The sequence below is a fragment of the Gavia stellata genome, chromosome 10, assembly GCF_030936135.1.
Source record: "Gavia stellata isolate bGavSte3 chromosome 10, bGavSte3.hap2, whole genome shotgun sequence".
Taxonomy (NCBI): Eukaryota; Metazoa; Chordata; class Aves; order Gaviiformes; family Gaviidae; genus Gavia; species Gavia stellata.
The window spans coordinates 27,232,638-27,248,163 of NC_082603.1; the positions used below are offsets into that span (position 1 = coordinate 27,232,638).

The 15,526-nt window shown below is 43.3% G+C and overlaps 1 protein-coding gene across 1 annotated transcript in view; it reads right to left on the reverse strand.

Annotated features, from left to right (window-relative positions):
- The window catches only part of TRABD2B (TraB domain containing 2B), a 293,689-nt gene that overhangs the window by 207,824 nt on the left and 70,339 nt on the right, over nt 1–15,526 (reverse strand). The gene's annotated exons all lie outside the window — the stretch shown is intronic.

The window sequence follows — 15,526 nt, forward strand, 5'->3', positions numbered from 1 at the left end:
TTTTCTTCCAAGACTTTTTTTTCCATGTAATTTCATAGCATCAGGATGTCCTGCCACAGTTTAAGAAAGCAAGCCAAAAATTCCATGGGATATAGCTTTTTCTAAGTATGCTTTACCCTGGCTTGCCAGTTACAGAAAGATCAATTGATTTCTAGGCATTGAAAAATAAAGTAAAATTAAAAAAAGAGAAACCAGAAACAACACATAATTCTAAAACCAGTCACCTTTTTAGGGATCTGGAAGAACTTTGCCAGACCAGCATATTCATAGAATAGCAAAACCACATGGAACTTTAGTATAATAAAGATGAATAAATAGCAGCTTCATGACAGACGCTATTGAATGGCCTGAACCTTCCCCTGCATTGCTGGCCTACCAGCGGATACTAAGATTATTTTGCTGTCTGCACTGCTTTGGATGTGTATCGCCCAACTAAAGAATCCAATTGCTGCTTCCAAATCAAGTCGTGTTTCCTAGGACAAATATCTGTATTTTCTTTGCAGGTACTGTAAGGTCTGTATCTAGCCTTATCACACATCCTTACATATAGGATGAAAGTTAAAAAGACAGAAAGCCTTTAAAACATTTAACTTCATATACCCGTGCATTATGCGTGCACTACAAGTCAGCCTCAAGCTGACTGCTGCCCAGGAGGACATCACCAGCTTTAGTCTTCTGTCATTTAAAACAAAATTGACCCTATACCACCACCATCACCAAATTCCTGAACGACAGCCTGCACTCTCCCTTAATCAGTAAGACACCCGTAATTGATGTTATTCAACCTACAGACACCAGTTCCACCACCACCCTTCAGGGAGACATCCTGGTTCCTTTAGGTGAGAGTAATTCTCCTGCCCATCCCTGAGGACCACAGCCTGGGAGGGTGTCCTCATCTACTGGACCTCTCTGTAGGTCTCATAGGTCTTCACATCCAACTTAGATCAAAGTCTTCCACATTTTTCCAGCAAAGTACCGGTAAGACATGGCCTTCCTTTCCATCCAGCCACTTAAAAACCCTGCCCCTCCTTACCTGTTTGATTCCTCCTGTCACCTTTTTTTCTGAGCTTGAGACATACAGTTATTCTGAGCACATATCTCTCCAGACTGTTGCTACGAAACCCATCATTTTTACAATCTTGCCCGTACCTCTGTTTTGCTCTCTTTTCCTCTTTGGCTACCAAACCAAAACTATTTGTCTTCACCTCTTCAAGGACAACTTCTTTCTACTGATAATCTCTCATTTGGTATCAAAGGATTAATTTACACTTCCAGTTGTCCCACGATGCCTTCCTCACCCCTGGCTACATTTTCAATCACATTCAATCACTCAGTCTCTTCTGTTTTCTCCCTACACCTCATTGCCATTGGTGACTCTGTCTTAAAACTCTCCTTCACCTAAAATAAAACTGGCAAGAGGTTTGGCTGCCAGGACACCAAGAGCACTACAGTGGCGAAGTCCACTTTCCTGATCTTCTTCTGCATGCACTCACCATCTCGGCAGATGCTCAGCTGGAAGACCTTTGGGGTGATGCCCGCCTTTCTCATTTACAAACGCTTCTGTACATTTGTGATGGATGCTGCTGCATTGCCAATCTGAATTTACAATTCATTCTTCTCCTGTTCATCACACTTCTGTTGTCCAATCAAAAACCAGAGTCAACACCAGATGATTCAAGCAATTAATCACAAATTAATAAATAATGAAAAGCATGTGCTAGCAGTTTATAAATTAACCTGTGGCATGGCCTGCATTCCCATAAATTGTCCACTGAGCAGTTATGAGGAGAATTAATGTCGTTACAAAACAATATTTTTTGTAATAAATAATTAGACCAGCTTAAGACAACAGTTACATCTCGGCATTTATTACATCAAGTACACTCATTTAGAAAGCAGACATCCAAAACCACTTCATAATTTGCAATATGGCAGAGAGAAGTTAGTGGTTATCCATCCAAACAAAACAATTTCTTTTAGCAAACGAGGGAATTTATTAGAAAGGAGAACTTGGAGAGTTCTTATGCATTGATAACATGTATTAGTTTCATATTTCCTAAATACATAAAGTGAAAAAATATGATCATATACTAAAAAAATTCAGTCCTATGCAGTAAATTTCAGAAAATGAGTTATCTGCTTTTTAGAGACACATCCTGGATATTTGAGGATTTTGTTAACTTAGACTGTCAACTCTAATGCTTGATTATGGACAAGGCAAGTTCTACAGGACCACTGCCTATCTGTAAATTTCAATATATTCTTTAATTCTTTTTTGATGTACATAAAAAAAAATCTTTAAGCATACTGTGATGATTTTAAGTGGATTTGAACAATAAAAGAAAAATGTTTACTGCCTGTGTGGGAAGCCTACCATTGTGTCTTCAAAAGGAAAAACACAAAAGGTTGAGCAAAAAGCAGTAAGAAAATACTACCAGAGAGTGATAAATGCCTGGTATTTTAACTTGCTTGACTGTGAGGGGTGACTGAACACAGCAACATAAAAGCAAGAGGGGACCGGCTGGAAAGAAATACTGACATGACAGTAGAAAGAAATTGAATGAGATGATAGATTAGAAAGAGCTCTTCTAGACTTGATCTGAGAAATACTGCATGGGCTGTAAGATAAATATGCAAAAAGGCAGCAAATTTTCTAAGAAGCAGAACTCGCAAAAATATTTAAAATATTAACATACTGCATATTGTTGCATTTTTAAAGAACAGGTATTATCAGTTCTCGGAAACCAGGGTAAATATTTCTGGTGCGAAAAATGCTTGTTTAATCAGTTCTAGGAATTTTTAAACTCCAAAATTTTGAAGTAACTCTGCTAGGAAGGAGGGAAAGAGGCCGTTCAGTAACTCTGTCCTATCAGCTCTTCAGGGAATCATCCTTCTGTATTCCCAGATTGCCATAAAACGTTATGAGAAACTGTGTCCTGAATTTTTGGGTGAATCTAGGTAGAAACATGAAGAGTAGGCTCCATCAATGGGATGGATCCCAAGAATGTTCGTATTTTAGTTACTAACCCAAACTTCCCCTGCAAATGTTAGCCATGAGGTTGTCCTACCTGCATGGTGACTTTAGTGAAACACCACGTAGGATAAGACAGTGCTTACGGGCAATAAGGGTGGGCAAACCTTGCTCGGAGATCGTGCACTCCCTAGGCAGGGCTTATTTTTTGGGTTTTAGCTTGTATGGCAGCTAAGCCATTTGGATCTCGGCCCATGATTGCCTCAGCAATTTGTTAACACAAATAAACAGTAATAGTGAGGTACACAGTAATGATTTCAATCAGCACCTTGTGAGCCTGGTAGCACCACCCCAGATTTTAGAAATATTGGTGATGCTACTTCCTACTCCGTGTAATATCTACAAGCACAGTAACCTCCCCTCCTCTTCTGTCAAACACACCCCGTCCTTTAGACCTTCGCCCTTGCGGAAGTCCGGGGGAGTTTTCTCCCTTTATCTGACTGAGCCTGGATCAGGCCTCAACTTGGCAAGGGACACACTCTGAGCACACACAGAAAATGTACATTTGGGAAGAATCACAGAATCACAGAATCACTAAGGTTGGAAAAGACCTGTAAGATCATCAAGTCCAACCTAAAAAAAAAAAAAAAAAATCCTGACTTGTTTCCTTAAAGAAGAAAATTCTGCAGAGCACAGGACAGGAAATAATGTGCTCATGGGTGGTTTCCTCCTCCAAAGCCGCTCACGCACTGCAGCTGAGACAACACATACTGGAGTTGAGTTTCCCCAGATCCCTCAAATGGGGTTTCACAGCACTAAGAGAGCTGCAGCTGGAGGTAAAGATGGTTTTTCGAGGTGTGTCTGCTAAAGGTGGAAGAATTCAGTACTCTTCTTCATAAGCTGGAGCTGGTTTTCTCAATGGGATGTGCTACTGCTTGCTCTCTGCTTGGAGAAGTGATAAGTCTGCTTTTCAGTAGGCTATTTGATGTATTTTCATCCTCTGTGGTTTCCTCACAGAAACCAGACATGAAGACAGTGATGGATAGCCCCACACCAGAAGGCCATTTCAGCAGTCTACGTGGCGTTGCCGTACAGAGAGGAGGACACTCGGCCCACGAAGTCAGACACAGCGCTGAAGATTGATCTCTTCTGGAATTCCTGTCTGATGCACTGACCATTAAGTTATGCAAACATGCTAATTCGCAACGCAGAATAAAGCAACTGCCTCCTGCCTTTCCAGGAATGTTTAATTTGGGGCTCAGCAGGGAGAAGGCTTTCTGTTAACATGAACATTTTGTTAGTTTTAGCAACAGGGAATGTAAACTACAATGGAGAAAGTAACGAATGAATATTGAGAAGGAAGCTCAAGGTTAAAATTTGTGTCCTCCAATAAATCAAAATGTGTCTGAGGGGTTAGCAATGCAGGCACACGGACTTTAAGAATTATTTTATTCTTTTGCAAAAGTCTGAAGTGTGCCAGGAGGATTATTTGTGGTCCACTGTGCCCTAAGCCTAGATCTCTAAAGTAAGCAGGAGCTCTTACTGAATGGGAATTAGGCATGTAAGTATCTTGGACGATCAGAGTCTCTGCTCGCAACTCGCTATGGCATTGTACCTATTGGCAGGTACTCCACAAACCCAGAGAGAAAACAACACCTGCTCAGAGGATCTGATAATTGAAATAAAGAGTGGATGAAAGGACATGTTTGCACCTCCTTGGGGCTGCACTCAGACTGCTGAAGGTGGGCCAAGATGATGCAGGAATTTCCAAAGGTCATATGGAGAGTCTGTGGCAGACCTTGGAAAAACTTCTAGATGTTTAATCACCATTTTCCTTACTGAGTGTACGGAAAGTGTCCTTTCCCTGGCTCAATGTCTTTAGCACTCTGTCCACTTATAAAGGTCCTGTCCCTAAAAACAGCAGGGGTATTGTATGATCACAGCTTTTATGTTGGCATCTAATTTGAGCCTCCAAGAGGAAGAGGGAGAGGCAGAGGGAACACAGAAAGAGGAGGGACACTGTTGTCCACACAACAGAGCTACCAGGACATCCATCACACCTTTAGCTTTCAGTGAGGACACCCCCACTCCCCACCTCCTGTGCTTCTCAAATCTACAGTGCCATCAACTCTTCAGTCGCCTGATGATTTGCTAGCCTGGCTCTAGTGCCCCCAACACCCTTTCATTTCCCAGAACCCAGCTGCAACAAAGAGCTCATCCACCCCACTCTCTGGATTAGCACCCCACTTTTTTCTCCAGCTGCAGAGGCCAAGCGTTGATCCCTGCCTGAGAGGCCGGACTTGGTCCTTAGCTCTCTTTGCCCCCACCCAGAAGCACGCTGCCAGCACAGCCCACAGCTCTCTGCTTACACAACACAACTGAGGGGAGAGGGGTTTTCCCTTCTTCCCTCTTCCAAAATTGTCAAGTGCTTTCTGCTAGATCAAAGGAGAAGCCAATTAGTCAATCACACCACTAATGCAGCAGTGGCACGGCAGCTTCCCAGAACGGCCGTGTGCGCGCTGCCAGCTAACCGCAGGTGTAACCTACTTCTACAAGCAGAGCTATCCATCATCCCTGACATAAACCATCAAGCCTGGACAAAGAGGCCCCTCCAGCCCAGCGCTGTTGTCTCCGGAGCAGAAAAGCCACAGTAAATGTGATGCCCCAACACCACATTTGTTGGCTGAGTCCTGGCTGGGCCACGGAGAGCAGGCTGGAGCACACAGCAGTCACTGGTGGGTGCCCAGCATGGTTCGGACACCCCGTGCTGCAGCAACGTGGGCAGAAAGCACAGCAATACCGCAGCTTGATGTTATCGCACATACGCTGTGCTGGGCAACTTTCCTGAATGGTGCCTGGCATCCTTGGCCCCTTTCCCGTTGTATCTGGACTTCTGGCTTTATTGGGAGTGATGAAAACCATGCTATCATCTGGGGCAGCTGCTGAAGGCAGCGGTGCAGCCGGTGAGTCCCAGCACTGCCGCTGCTCAAGCCCCATGACCGTGTTATCAGCCAGGGCACGAATTCCACACGCCTGTGTACACCTCTCTGGCCAAATATACCTTCCTCCCTCTCCCCTTGTCTCCTTCTAAAGCTTCACAAGCTTGGTATGTTGGTTTTGGTTAAACTTGATAAATCATTTTGTTATTTCTCTTCCGTGTGTGTGAACACAGAAATAAGGTGAGGGGCAGGAAATTCTTCTGGTTTACGTCTTCGGTGTTCGGCTGGATGTGCAAAGTGGGTGAGAAGGAACTTAATCACGGTGGTTTTGAGGTTTTGAGACTATGGGGAACAGACTAAACTGCTTCCTGACCCTGATTTACATTAAGAGTTGAATCTAATGGTACAAATATCTCTGTAGTGATGAACCTCCTCTGTAGCTACACCAACAATCAATTTGGCATCTTCTCCTCTCCTTTCCCCAGCTGCTTTTACAGCAAAGACACAGTAACAAAACAGACATCTTTTTTTAATAAACAGATCTAACTCCTTGTTATGACACGATAACCAGCCCCAGGATGTTATCACAACAGAGCCACACGTGTTGCTAGCAGCAGGCACACCATCTCCAGCCCTGCGCTCGACCGCTGTCAAACACCCTTCTTTGGAGGTAGAAGAGAGCGCGAAACCACTTCTGATCAGCCCGTGTCCCCAGCTCACATCGGCGTGCCTAAAAATAACATGTTGCAGCCTGACAAGTAATTATAGCTCATTGGCGCCCAGCACTGTTCTGACAGGGCGGAGGCAGGAGGCCAAGGTGAGGGGATCTGCTACCAGTCCATCCTCCCGCAGCTTCCCAGCAGCAAGGCGGGAACCGGCAGAGAGGAGGGGTACGCCACGCTACGCCAAAGCTGAACAGTAATTCCTAGCTCTCTGCTCACACTCAGCGAGAGTTAGAACAACTCTTCATCATCTTCGTTCGTTGTTGGAAGAGCAGCATCGCTGCGCTGAGGCCAAGCAAGCCCCTGAAATTGCACTCTGGTGAGGATCTGTCTCTGCTCATCCTGAACATCATGCCTTTCAGGGCACTTAGAGACCAGCTCACTGTGCCTGAAACATTAGGTATGCAAGAAAAATAATCCCCTGTGGCCCCCAGTTCTTTTACAAGCAGTTCAGGCCAGGGCTACTGATGGAGGCTCAGGTGGTTGCTTTTTGCAGAGTACAGCTCAGGTGCCAGAGTTCGTGTCTCAAGAGCAGAGCAGCATAAAAAATGAGAAGTCTCCTACAAACAGGCCTCTGCTGCATGACACCGATTGCTCTTGGCCAAGAATTATTGTGAGTGGAAAGCTCAAGTGGAGTTTGGTTCAAGCTTAATGAATTATGTTCATTTTCCAGCACATTGTTTTGGCTGATAAATCACAGCTTCATGCACCATTAGCATGTAATGATTGGACTATTTAATCAAAGGCCAGCTTTTTGTATCGTTTACCTTTGAGAAACCAGATTTGCTCGCTGGAACAGTTTTGAACCATTACGCACGCTTATCAGCAAAAATCTTTGCTTTATGTCAAGTATTGCAATATTTAAAGCCCTTACAGCCAAGCAAGGTTTGGGAAAAATGAGTGGCTCACTTAGCTTGACAAATGCAAAAGGATTTGTGATGTTATTTGAAAGGATTGCAGGAAAATCAAAGAAAAATTAGAAGGAGAACAAACAATTCTGCATTTACAATCAATTATTATAAATGCTTATTTGTTTTGGGTTTGAATCTCTGAGTAAAATAAAGAGCCTTTTGTTCTAGATGCTGTAAGACATTGTTCTGAAGACAGACAGTATTATTTTTTGGGGTTTTTTTTGCTCAGAGGATGCCTCTCTGACAGTAGCTACCTCTCCACTCCCGAGTCACCTCTTTGAGTCCTGAAGTCCACACTACAAGGCTGCCCTTGATGCAAATAGGAGCTCTCCAGCCAGAAAATGTTTTGGTGCCCAGCGAGAAACTCAGTCCTCATCTGAGTGATCAGGATGGATCAGATGTGGAGGCGTTCAGCCACTCTGCAGTACGGTCCATCGGCAGGGACCCTAAAATCAGCCCTGCCTGAGAGCAGCAGTGGACAGCGAGCATCTTCTCATGTCCTCTTTAACTCACCGTGTAGGCAGCCATGAAACAGTCGGCAAGAAGGCTCTCTGCACTTGAACATACTTTCCCCTTGTGTCTATTTACATTTGAAAAAGGGGAGAAAAAAACCTCACTTGTTTCTGCCTCATGCTCTCATAACCCTGAGGAAAAATTGTTTGGAAATGGTTTGTCAACAAAAGTATAGAGCTATCAAAGGCTAAAAATTAAAAACACCTCCTACAGAAGGGTGAATCAAAGGTATGTAAAACTGAATACAAATCTGAACTTAAACAGGGTTTCATAACTCCCTCCTGAGTACAATTTGTGCTCCTGGATAGGAATGAAGTCTCATATTTCCATAGCAGTGGGTGCTTTTGTTTGCTTCTTGAAATGCTTGGTTGAACAGCACTGCAGAGCTGTAAAAATAGGTTTATTTTAATGTGCTTTATGGGTCTGATTGTTAACAGAAAAGGCCCGAGGGCTGTGTGAGTCTGTGCTTGTGCACTTCTGCACTAAACTTTTATGTGTGTGATCTCCCACACTGTGTAAATGGTGTATGTGGCCACATGAACCACTTTTTGTCCCCCAAACAAGCTTCTGTTCAGGCACAGCGACAACAGCCACAGTGCCAGGGTGGTGGCCATCGGCACCCACGTGCTAGTGGATCTTCACCTTCCAAAACCCAGGCAGTAGGGACCTAGAAGCACGGGTGAGGTTGTACACGTGCAGAATATATAGGTACAACTGAAACGACATTGGGCGGTGAAAGGGTAAATGTTTCTACCTGTCATTCCCCTTGTAAGTCATATTTTCCTTGATCTTATCTTCCCCTGATTGCTGAACAGCCCCTTCTCTCCAGTTCTTCCTGCCTTTAAACCTATGGCGAGAACCCCAGATGTGAACTCCTAAACTTTTGGGGTTTCCAAATCCATGTACAGATCCAGTCTGGATCCAATTAAGTCAGATCTTCTACTGTGGGTCAAAACAAGAAAAACAGTACTCAGCTTTCTGATGACAGCAGTGCTGTTAATCTGGCCCTGGACTCGGTTTCTCTGCTTCAGTCCACTCTGCTTATGAACATTTGCCTTCCAAGGCAGATGCGAAGAGATTTCTTCCCAAATGAAGAAAAGGAGATGAAGCCCACTTGAAATGGCAGAAATTGCAATACCAGACCATATACCTTCAGCCAACAGCTGCGTGTTGCAACTTGCCAATGTGTCACTAAAGGGCTGTCATCCCCAGTGGGTCCGTAGGTCTGCACAGGTCTCCAAACTACCACATGTGGCTCCAGAGACATCAACAGAATAGTCAAAAGCTAGCATCCATCTCATGCTTTCTTGATACTTTACATCAATGTTACTATACTTAGCACAGTAAACAGATTTGTTTGAAATGAATGGGGCTTGGCACACAGAGGAGAAATAAAAACACAATTAAGTCCTTTTTTTCCATGGTGAGCGTTCTCCAGCTCACCCAAGTTGAGTTTTCCGGAAAGCTAAGTACTTCCTACCATAACTGTACTTGCTGGACTAGAAGATGGCAACGTCTTTCTTTTCTTATTCAAAAAAAAAGGAATGGAATTAGTTTGCTAAAGGCTTCCAGTTCTTAAAGGGCAGGTATTCTGATACGCTTTCCAGACCCTGGCACAGTCTCCTTATACTTCCCCCGGAAAATGTTTTCACCCTGACAAAATCTCCCGGTTTTGAACCCTTGTAGCAGGGCTTGACTAGAACCCAGAAGCCACCTACAGACAAGAGACCTCCGTCTTGGGCTCCGTGCTCAAAGAGCTGTGGAAATCCACAAACATCCATGTCCTATGTCTCCAGAGCTTCTCATCACAGAGGCTAGGAGACAGTCTAAATTGTCTTCCCTATCCTCTTGAGGGGCCAATCATCACCTTTGCCTATCTGATCAGTTGGTTCTTTCTTCCAAATCCCCTATCAAGGATACCGCAGCCAGAAGCTAGACAGAAAGCAGATGATGACACAGTCTCACATGTAAGATACTCAATATGATAGGCAAAATGAGGTTCACTTTCTACTGAATCTGGCAATCTCTGTCTTTATTGGTTTTGACAAAAGTTTTATTGGGAAGGTTCCTCAGGGCCAGGACAAAGGTTTTCTTCACAGTCAGAGATAGGGGAGCCCATCCTTCAGGACACCCAGTGAATCAGAGACTTTACATCAAATCTGCCTGGCTCAAAGGAGTCACTAAAAAAGCCCTACAAATTGTGTGTGTCCCTCTGAACTTGTGCAGGATGGACAGGTCTCTCCTTTCGACTGATCAAAAATTTCATCCTGAACCAGAGTAGTTTTCCCAGAGCTTTATCCAAACCAACATAGTTCTCCCAAAAGCTTCCATGTCAAAGAATAAGCGTTTTCCAGCAACATCGATGAAAACATTTTTCAGCAAGTTCCCTCCCATCTCTCTGACGTTATGTGCATTTCACTCCCATATTACTAAGAGAAAAGCTTTGAAGTTTTCATCTCGTTTTGTGGGTGGACCGGGGACCTCAGGCAGATTGCTCTGTGACCTTCTTGGTGGCAATGGCAAAGAATACATGTCCTGACTTCACATCACTCGCTCTGAGTCCTTAGATGTACTCGTTCTCTAGGGAACTTTAGCCTGAAATGTTAACCACAGACCTGGAAATGATTTTAAATATATTATAACAAATGTTGTTAATCACACCCACTCTCTTATAGTATGGCCTGTAAAACAAGAAAAGAGAGTGAAGAGGACTTCCTACTTCCCATGTACTGGCAGCAAATGCATTTCCTGTGTTACAGAGCTATACATTTCACTGGGAAGGGATGCTCTCTAGTGGTTAGAGCCCGAGACTGGAAAAATGGGATCTTAAACATTGCACTTCCTGTCTCTCCTATCGGTACGCCGCCTGTTAGGAGGCAACTCATCCCATCTCGCTGTGCCCCGGTTTCCCTACACGCCTGTGGCTCGCAGCAATCTCTCTGCTCTATGGGGAAGGCTTAAATGATGTTTGCAAATGTTTGGAGGGGAGGTGTTAGGTTAAAGCTAAGCACTATCACTGAGCTGCATTAGGTCAGAGTGAAGATGGGAAAAGGTGAAAACTGGTACGAAGAAAGAAAGAAGGATCTGTCAGATCTTCCCCCCCATTTTATTTTAAGTCACGGAAACTGTTCTTTAACTTGATTGCTCCTTATCTTTACCTAAGGCATCACAGATTTTTACATAATTAAAATTTCCTTGACAATTGCCAAGGATTTACAATGTGAAATGTTTCAATTTTTCTTATATTATGTCTTGGCATCAAAGAATCTGCACTCGCTTCCTAAGTATGGGATAAAAATGATTTCTAGTGGGAGACAAATGAATCAAGACCTTGACACCCCTATTTTTTTCTTTCTCTCTCTTTTTCTTTTCCTTTCCTTCTTTTTTTTAATACATCTGGTTATTATTGAACAGAGGCTTTCATGTTTTAATGATAAATTGTCTTCTCCCGCTGTAACAATGTCCCCAGACGGCTTGTCTTGGCTGAAATGTCTTCTAAGAGCATCTGCTTTTGATCTATAGGGGTTTTAAATCTTTGGATCTAATCTCTAGCCTGACTGACTTGAAAGCTGATTTCCACAAAAGCAGAGTGTGAAACTTGTAGAAAACCTTTAGTGGAATCACTTGAAATTGTTTAAAAGACTGTATTGACAATACTCAGTATGTTCTCATGACTTTTTTTTGCATATTTACATATATGTATACACATATATATAAAAAATACAAGAAAGAGACATAAGAAAGGAATTTCTTTTTACAAATGCTTCAGTGGTATTTCCATGTAATCTGCATATGTTGTGGCTTAATACTCTAATAAAGAAGGACTGGAAGCTTTCCAGAGCACAGTATTTATGCCATGTATATCAATTAAGATAATTGCCAATTATATTGATATGTCAATTAAAGTCAAGTGACTTTTAAAAGAGTTATGCCTGCTATTAATTTAGTTATATGCGTACACAGTGAGTGTATTTATAAGGGTTGATCTTAAATTTCTCAATATTGTTCACATCCAGTACAGCCAGCACATAATCGCCATGTACATTTTGCTCTTTCTGGTCCACTTTAGGCTGCAGCTCACCAAGCACTATAAAGACAGAGAAGACAAAATCCAGCACAGAGCTCTCTCCCTTGGTGGCATGGTGTTGGCACACTGTCTGCCTTCATTTGAAGCACGCTGAGTAGATTTTGTTTTCACCCCTGCACGAATGAAAATAGGAGCTGGCTAGTGTATGCATGAGATTTCTGTGGCTGAGTAAAAACCACTATGGTCAAATGAAAGAGAACCTTGTAATACTGCTATATATACATTTGTGTGTGTTTGTGTGCGTGTATGATAAATATCCTCCAAGAGTTCATTTGTCTACGAAACCCTACGGAGTATATGGTAACACATTAACAACAGCAACAGACAGACCCTAAAGGGCTGAGAGTTTAGATTTTGCTGGGATTAAACCGAAGTTAGGACAAATTCAGGACAGTTCGCGCAGAAAAGCTCTTCTGCATGAACCTTCTGGTTAGAACTTAATGGAAGCCAGACCCCAACCTCCCTGGCCTGAGGTTTGCAAAACCAAATCACAACAACTGATGAGGTTTTGCTAAACCAAAGAACCCCGTTTTCTCATCGGAAAGATGAGATAAAAGGGGAATCTTTATTCAACCTTTTACTCCTTGCATCTTAGCAGCGGTGCTGAAATAGGACCAAATGAAGATACATCTCCATTATCTCCCATTTAGAGTCTACATTTCCAAAGTGATAACCTTGCTAGTCAGCTTTGAAAGTGCCAGAACTCAGCCTCTCCCAGGCCATCCACAGATTTCCCCAAAGTTCATGGCTGAAAACGAATTTTCAGAAGCTCCACCAAAACTTCTAACTATTTCTGTGGCTGACTGGGCCAGGGACATGACGGAAACAACCATTTCATAACCTTTCAGCGCTGCTGCTTCTATCCAAACCCGAACTCCAAAGCAGGGATGGGATGTGAGAAGCAATCAAAAACAACACTGGAGAAACACGAATCCATCCTAGTAGTAAGGCTCAGCTTGGCTTTGGGTTTGGTCCTGGTCCCAGGCATGAGGAAATATTCAGGGAAAGTGGAGTTATTTCCTTAGATTCATTTGCCCATTTCTCATTAGCAAAGCATTTTGATGCTCTGCAATCCAATGCCTAGCCATGGTTTCTGACTCTTTGAAGGAAAATCGAGTGAATTATTTCTAGGATGTTATAAAACTGGACTGATAGAATAAATATGTGGGATGGAAATAGGCAAGAAGCTTTAAACTGAGCCAAGAGGCTCACTTACTCTAGGAAATGAGCACTGTGTAGCACAGAATTTTTCTCTCTCTTGCAAGATGATCATCAAGTGATAAGATTCTCCCTGGACTTGAGTGTTAACTGAAGCATCTTGCATTAAGTGAATATTTTATGGGGAACTTACCAAACTGAACCATTATCTACAAGTTCTTCTGTTGTCACAGTTGTTGTTGTTGCTTTGACCCAACAAATGTAATGTCTGAGCTGACTGGGGAGCCAAGAGTTCAATTCAGGACCCCCTCCCCAGGCGCATTTTCTATCATTTTTGCTACAGCTGCTACTAAAGGGTTTGGTTTGTGGGGTGGTGAAGGAACCCATATGAAGACACTCCAGCCACCAAACAGAAACAACAATACAACCCAGCTTTCCTGAGCTAGTTTCTGGCAGAAACATTAGGAAATGTTACTTGTTGTTGCTTTGCTCCAGCCAACCCTAATCAAAGGGGAGATTCAACTGCACATGACCCTAAACTTCCTCTAAATTCAAATTTGAGCCACTGAGTTGTCAGTTTAATTGCTTTGCTGTGGATGCTGCTACTTTTATCTCATTGTAAATCTCCATGTCACTTAGGGTATCACGTAAAACATTTTTGACGGTCCGTGCAGAGCGTTTGCTCTTAAATACTAAAGCAGAGAAGAGGCCCAAGCGTCTAAGATTACCCCGGTGACAGACAGCGCACACAGAGATAAAGAACGAGGAGAGAGGATGCAAGGGGGCTCCCTGGGATGCAGGGACAGCAGAGGATGAGACACTTGATGTTTCCTCCGGACAAAACCATTGCAAGGAAATGTCTGGAAAGCCTGTCTGTGGCATCACGGAGGAAGAGCCCAGTGCCTGCCTTACTCTGCCAGTTTTGTTTAGGACCACGTCCAGTCCTTCCACCATAAGGACAGGTCAACCAGAGGGGGCATCCACAGCCATGTGGCACAAGAAGATCTCTGGCTGCTGCATCGGGTCAGCGTGGAGGCACCCATGGCTTCAGCAGGGAGCGTAAAGCCGAACAGCCAGCCACAGCTGGCAGCACGCTTATCCCCTCTGTGCTGCGGTATCACTCTGCAGATTTGCTAACTCTCCTGTTGAGTGCAGTTACGCATTAGAACTGCTAATACGCAGTGATTTTGCCTTAAGCTTGAAAGCACCAGAGGTTAAACAGATTTTGATATAAGAGCCTACAAGGAACACTCTATTTAAAAAGCCTATGCATCACTGGCTACAACTGAAAGGATGATGAGTGGTAGGAGGAGATGAAAGGTGGTTCAGACATGGGTATGATGACAACAGTAAAGGGAAATTAAATACACTGCAGGGAAATAGAAGTCATAATCATCCTGGGTTTGCAGCTCATGAACAGTGAAAAGCTTATGTGATGAAACAGCAGGTAGAAGTGCCTTGAGACTCAAGTTTTAAGGCCCCAAGAGTTTAAACTTGACATTCAAGCCTTTTAAAGTTTTATGAGGGCATCCAATAATTCCTCCTGCTCAGCCCCCACCCCCCCCCGCCTGATGTGCTGGTTGTTTGATTTACACACCTTCCTGAACGTACAATGAATTCCAGGGAAAGCATGCAGAAACCGTTGTAGGTCTGTAATTAAATAGCCTTCATGCAGCTTAACCTCTCCAATAATGAATGTCCAGACGCAATTCAAAAGGCCACTACACCTTTGGCTGGTGAAAACAGCCGCGCCAAAGACTACAGGATACAGGACAGTTTTTATCCAGAGAAGTACAACGTGCCATTCCCAAAATGTGCTGTCTGCTGGATGCAGGCAGGAAAATCTTGCTAATACACATAGGGCTAATTTATACACTTGAGCATCCTCCCATGAAAATTATTAGCCCGAGAACACACTCTCCGCCAGCAAAGACTTCACAGCAGAGAACTACAGCCAAATCACTTCCACTGCCACCCTCCACTGGTTCCTCTGCCATGCAAGTACCTGAGTTAGCTACCCATCAGAAGCCACCTGAAATGCAAAATGACAACAACAGCTTTACTGACCACATCAGATTAACTAATAGTACAACAGACCCTATACTTAAAATATCTTTGTGGTAATTTTATACATGTTTGAATTACACTAATAGCCTTTCTAATTACAGCATGCTAATTATACTGAAATTAGACATGATTATGTTAATTATCTAGCTCTGCACTAA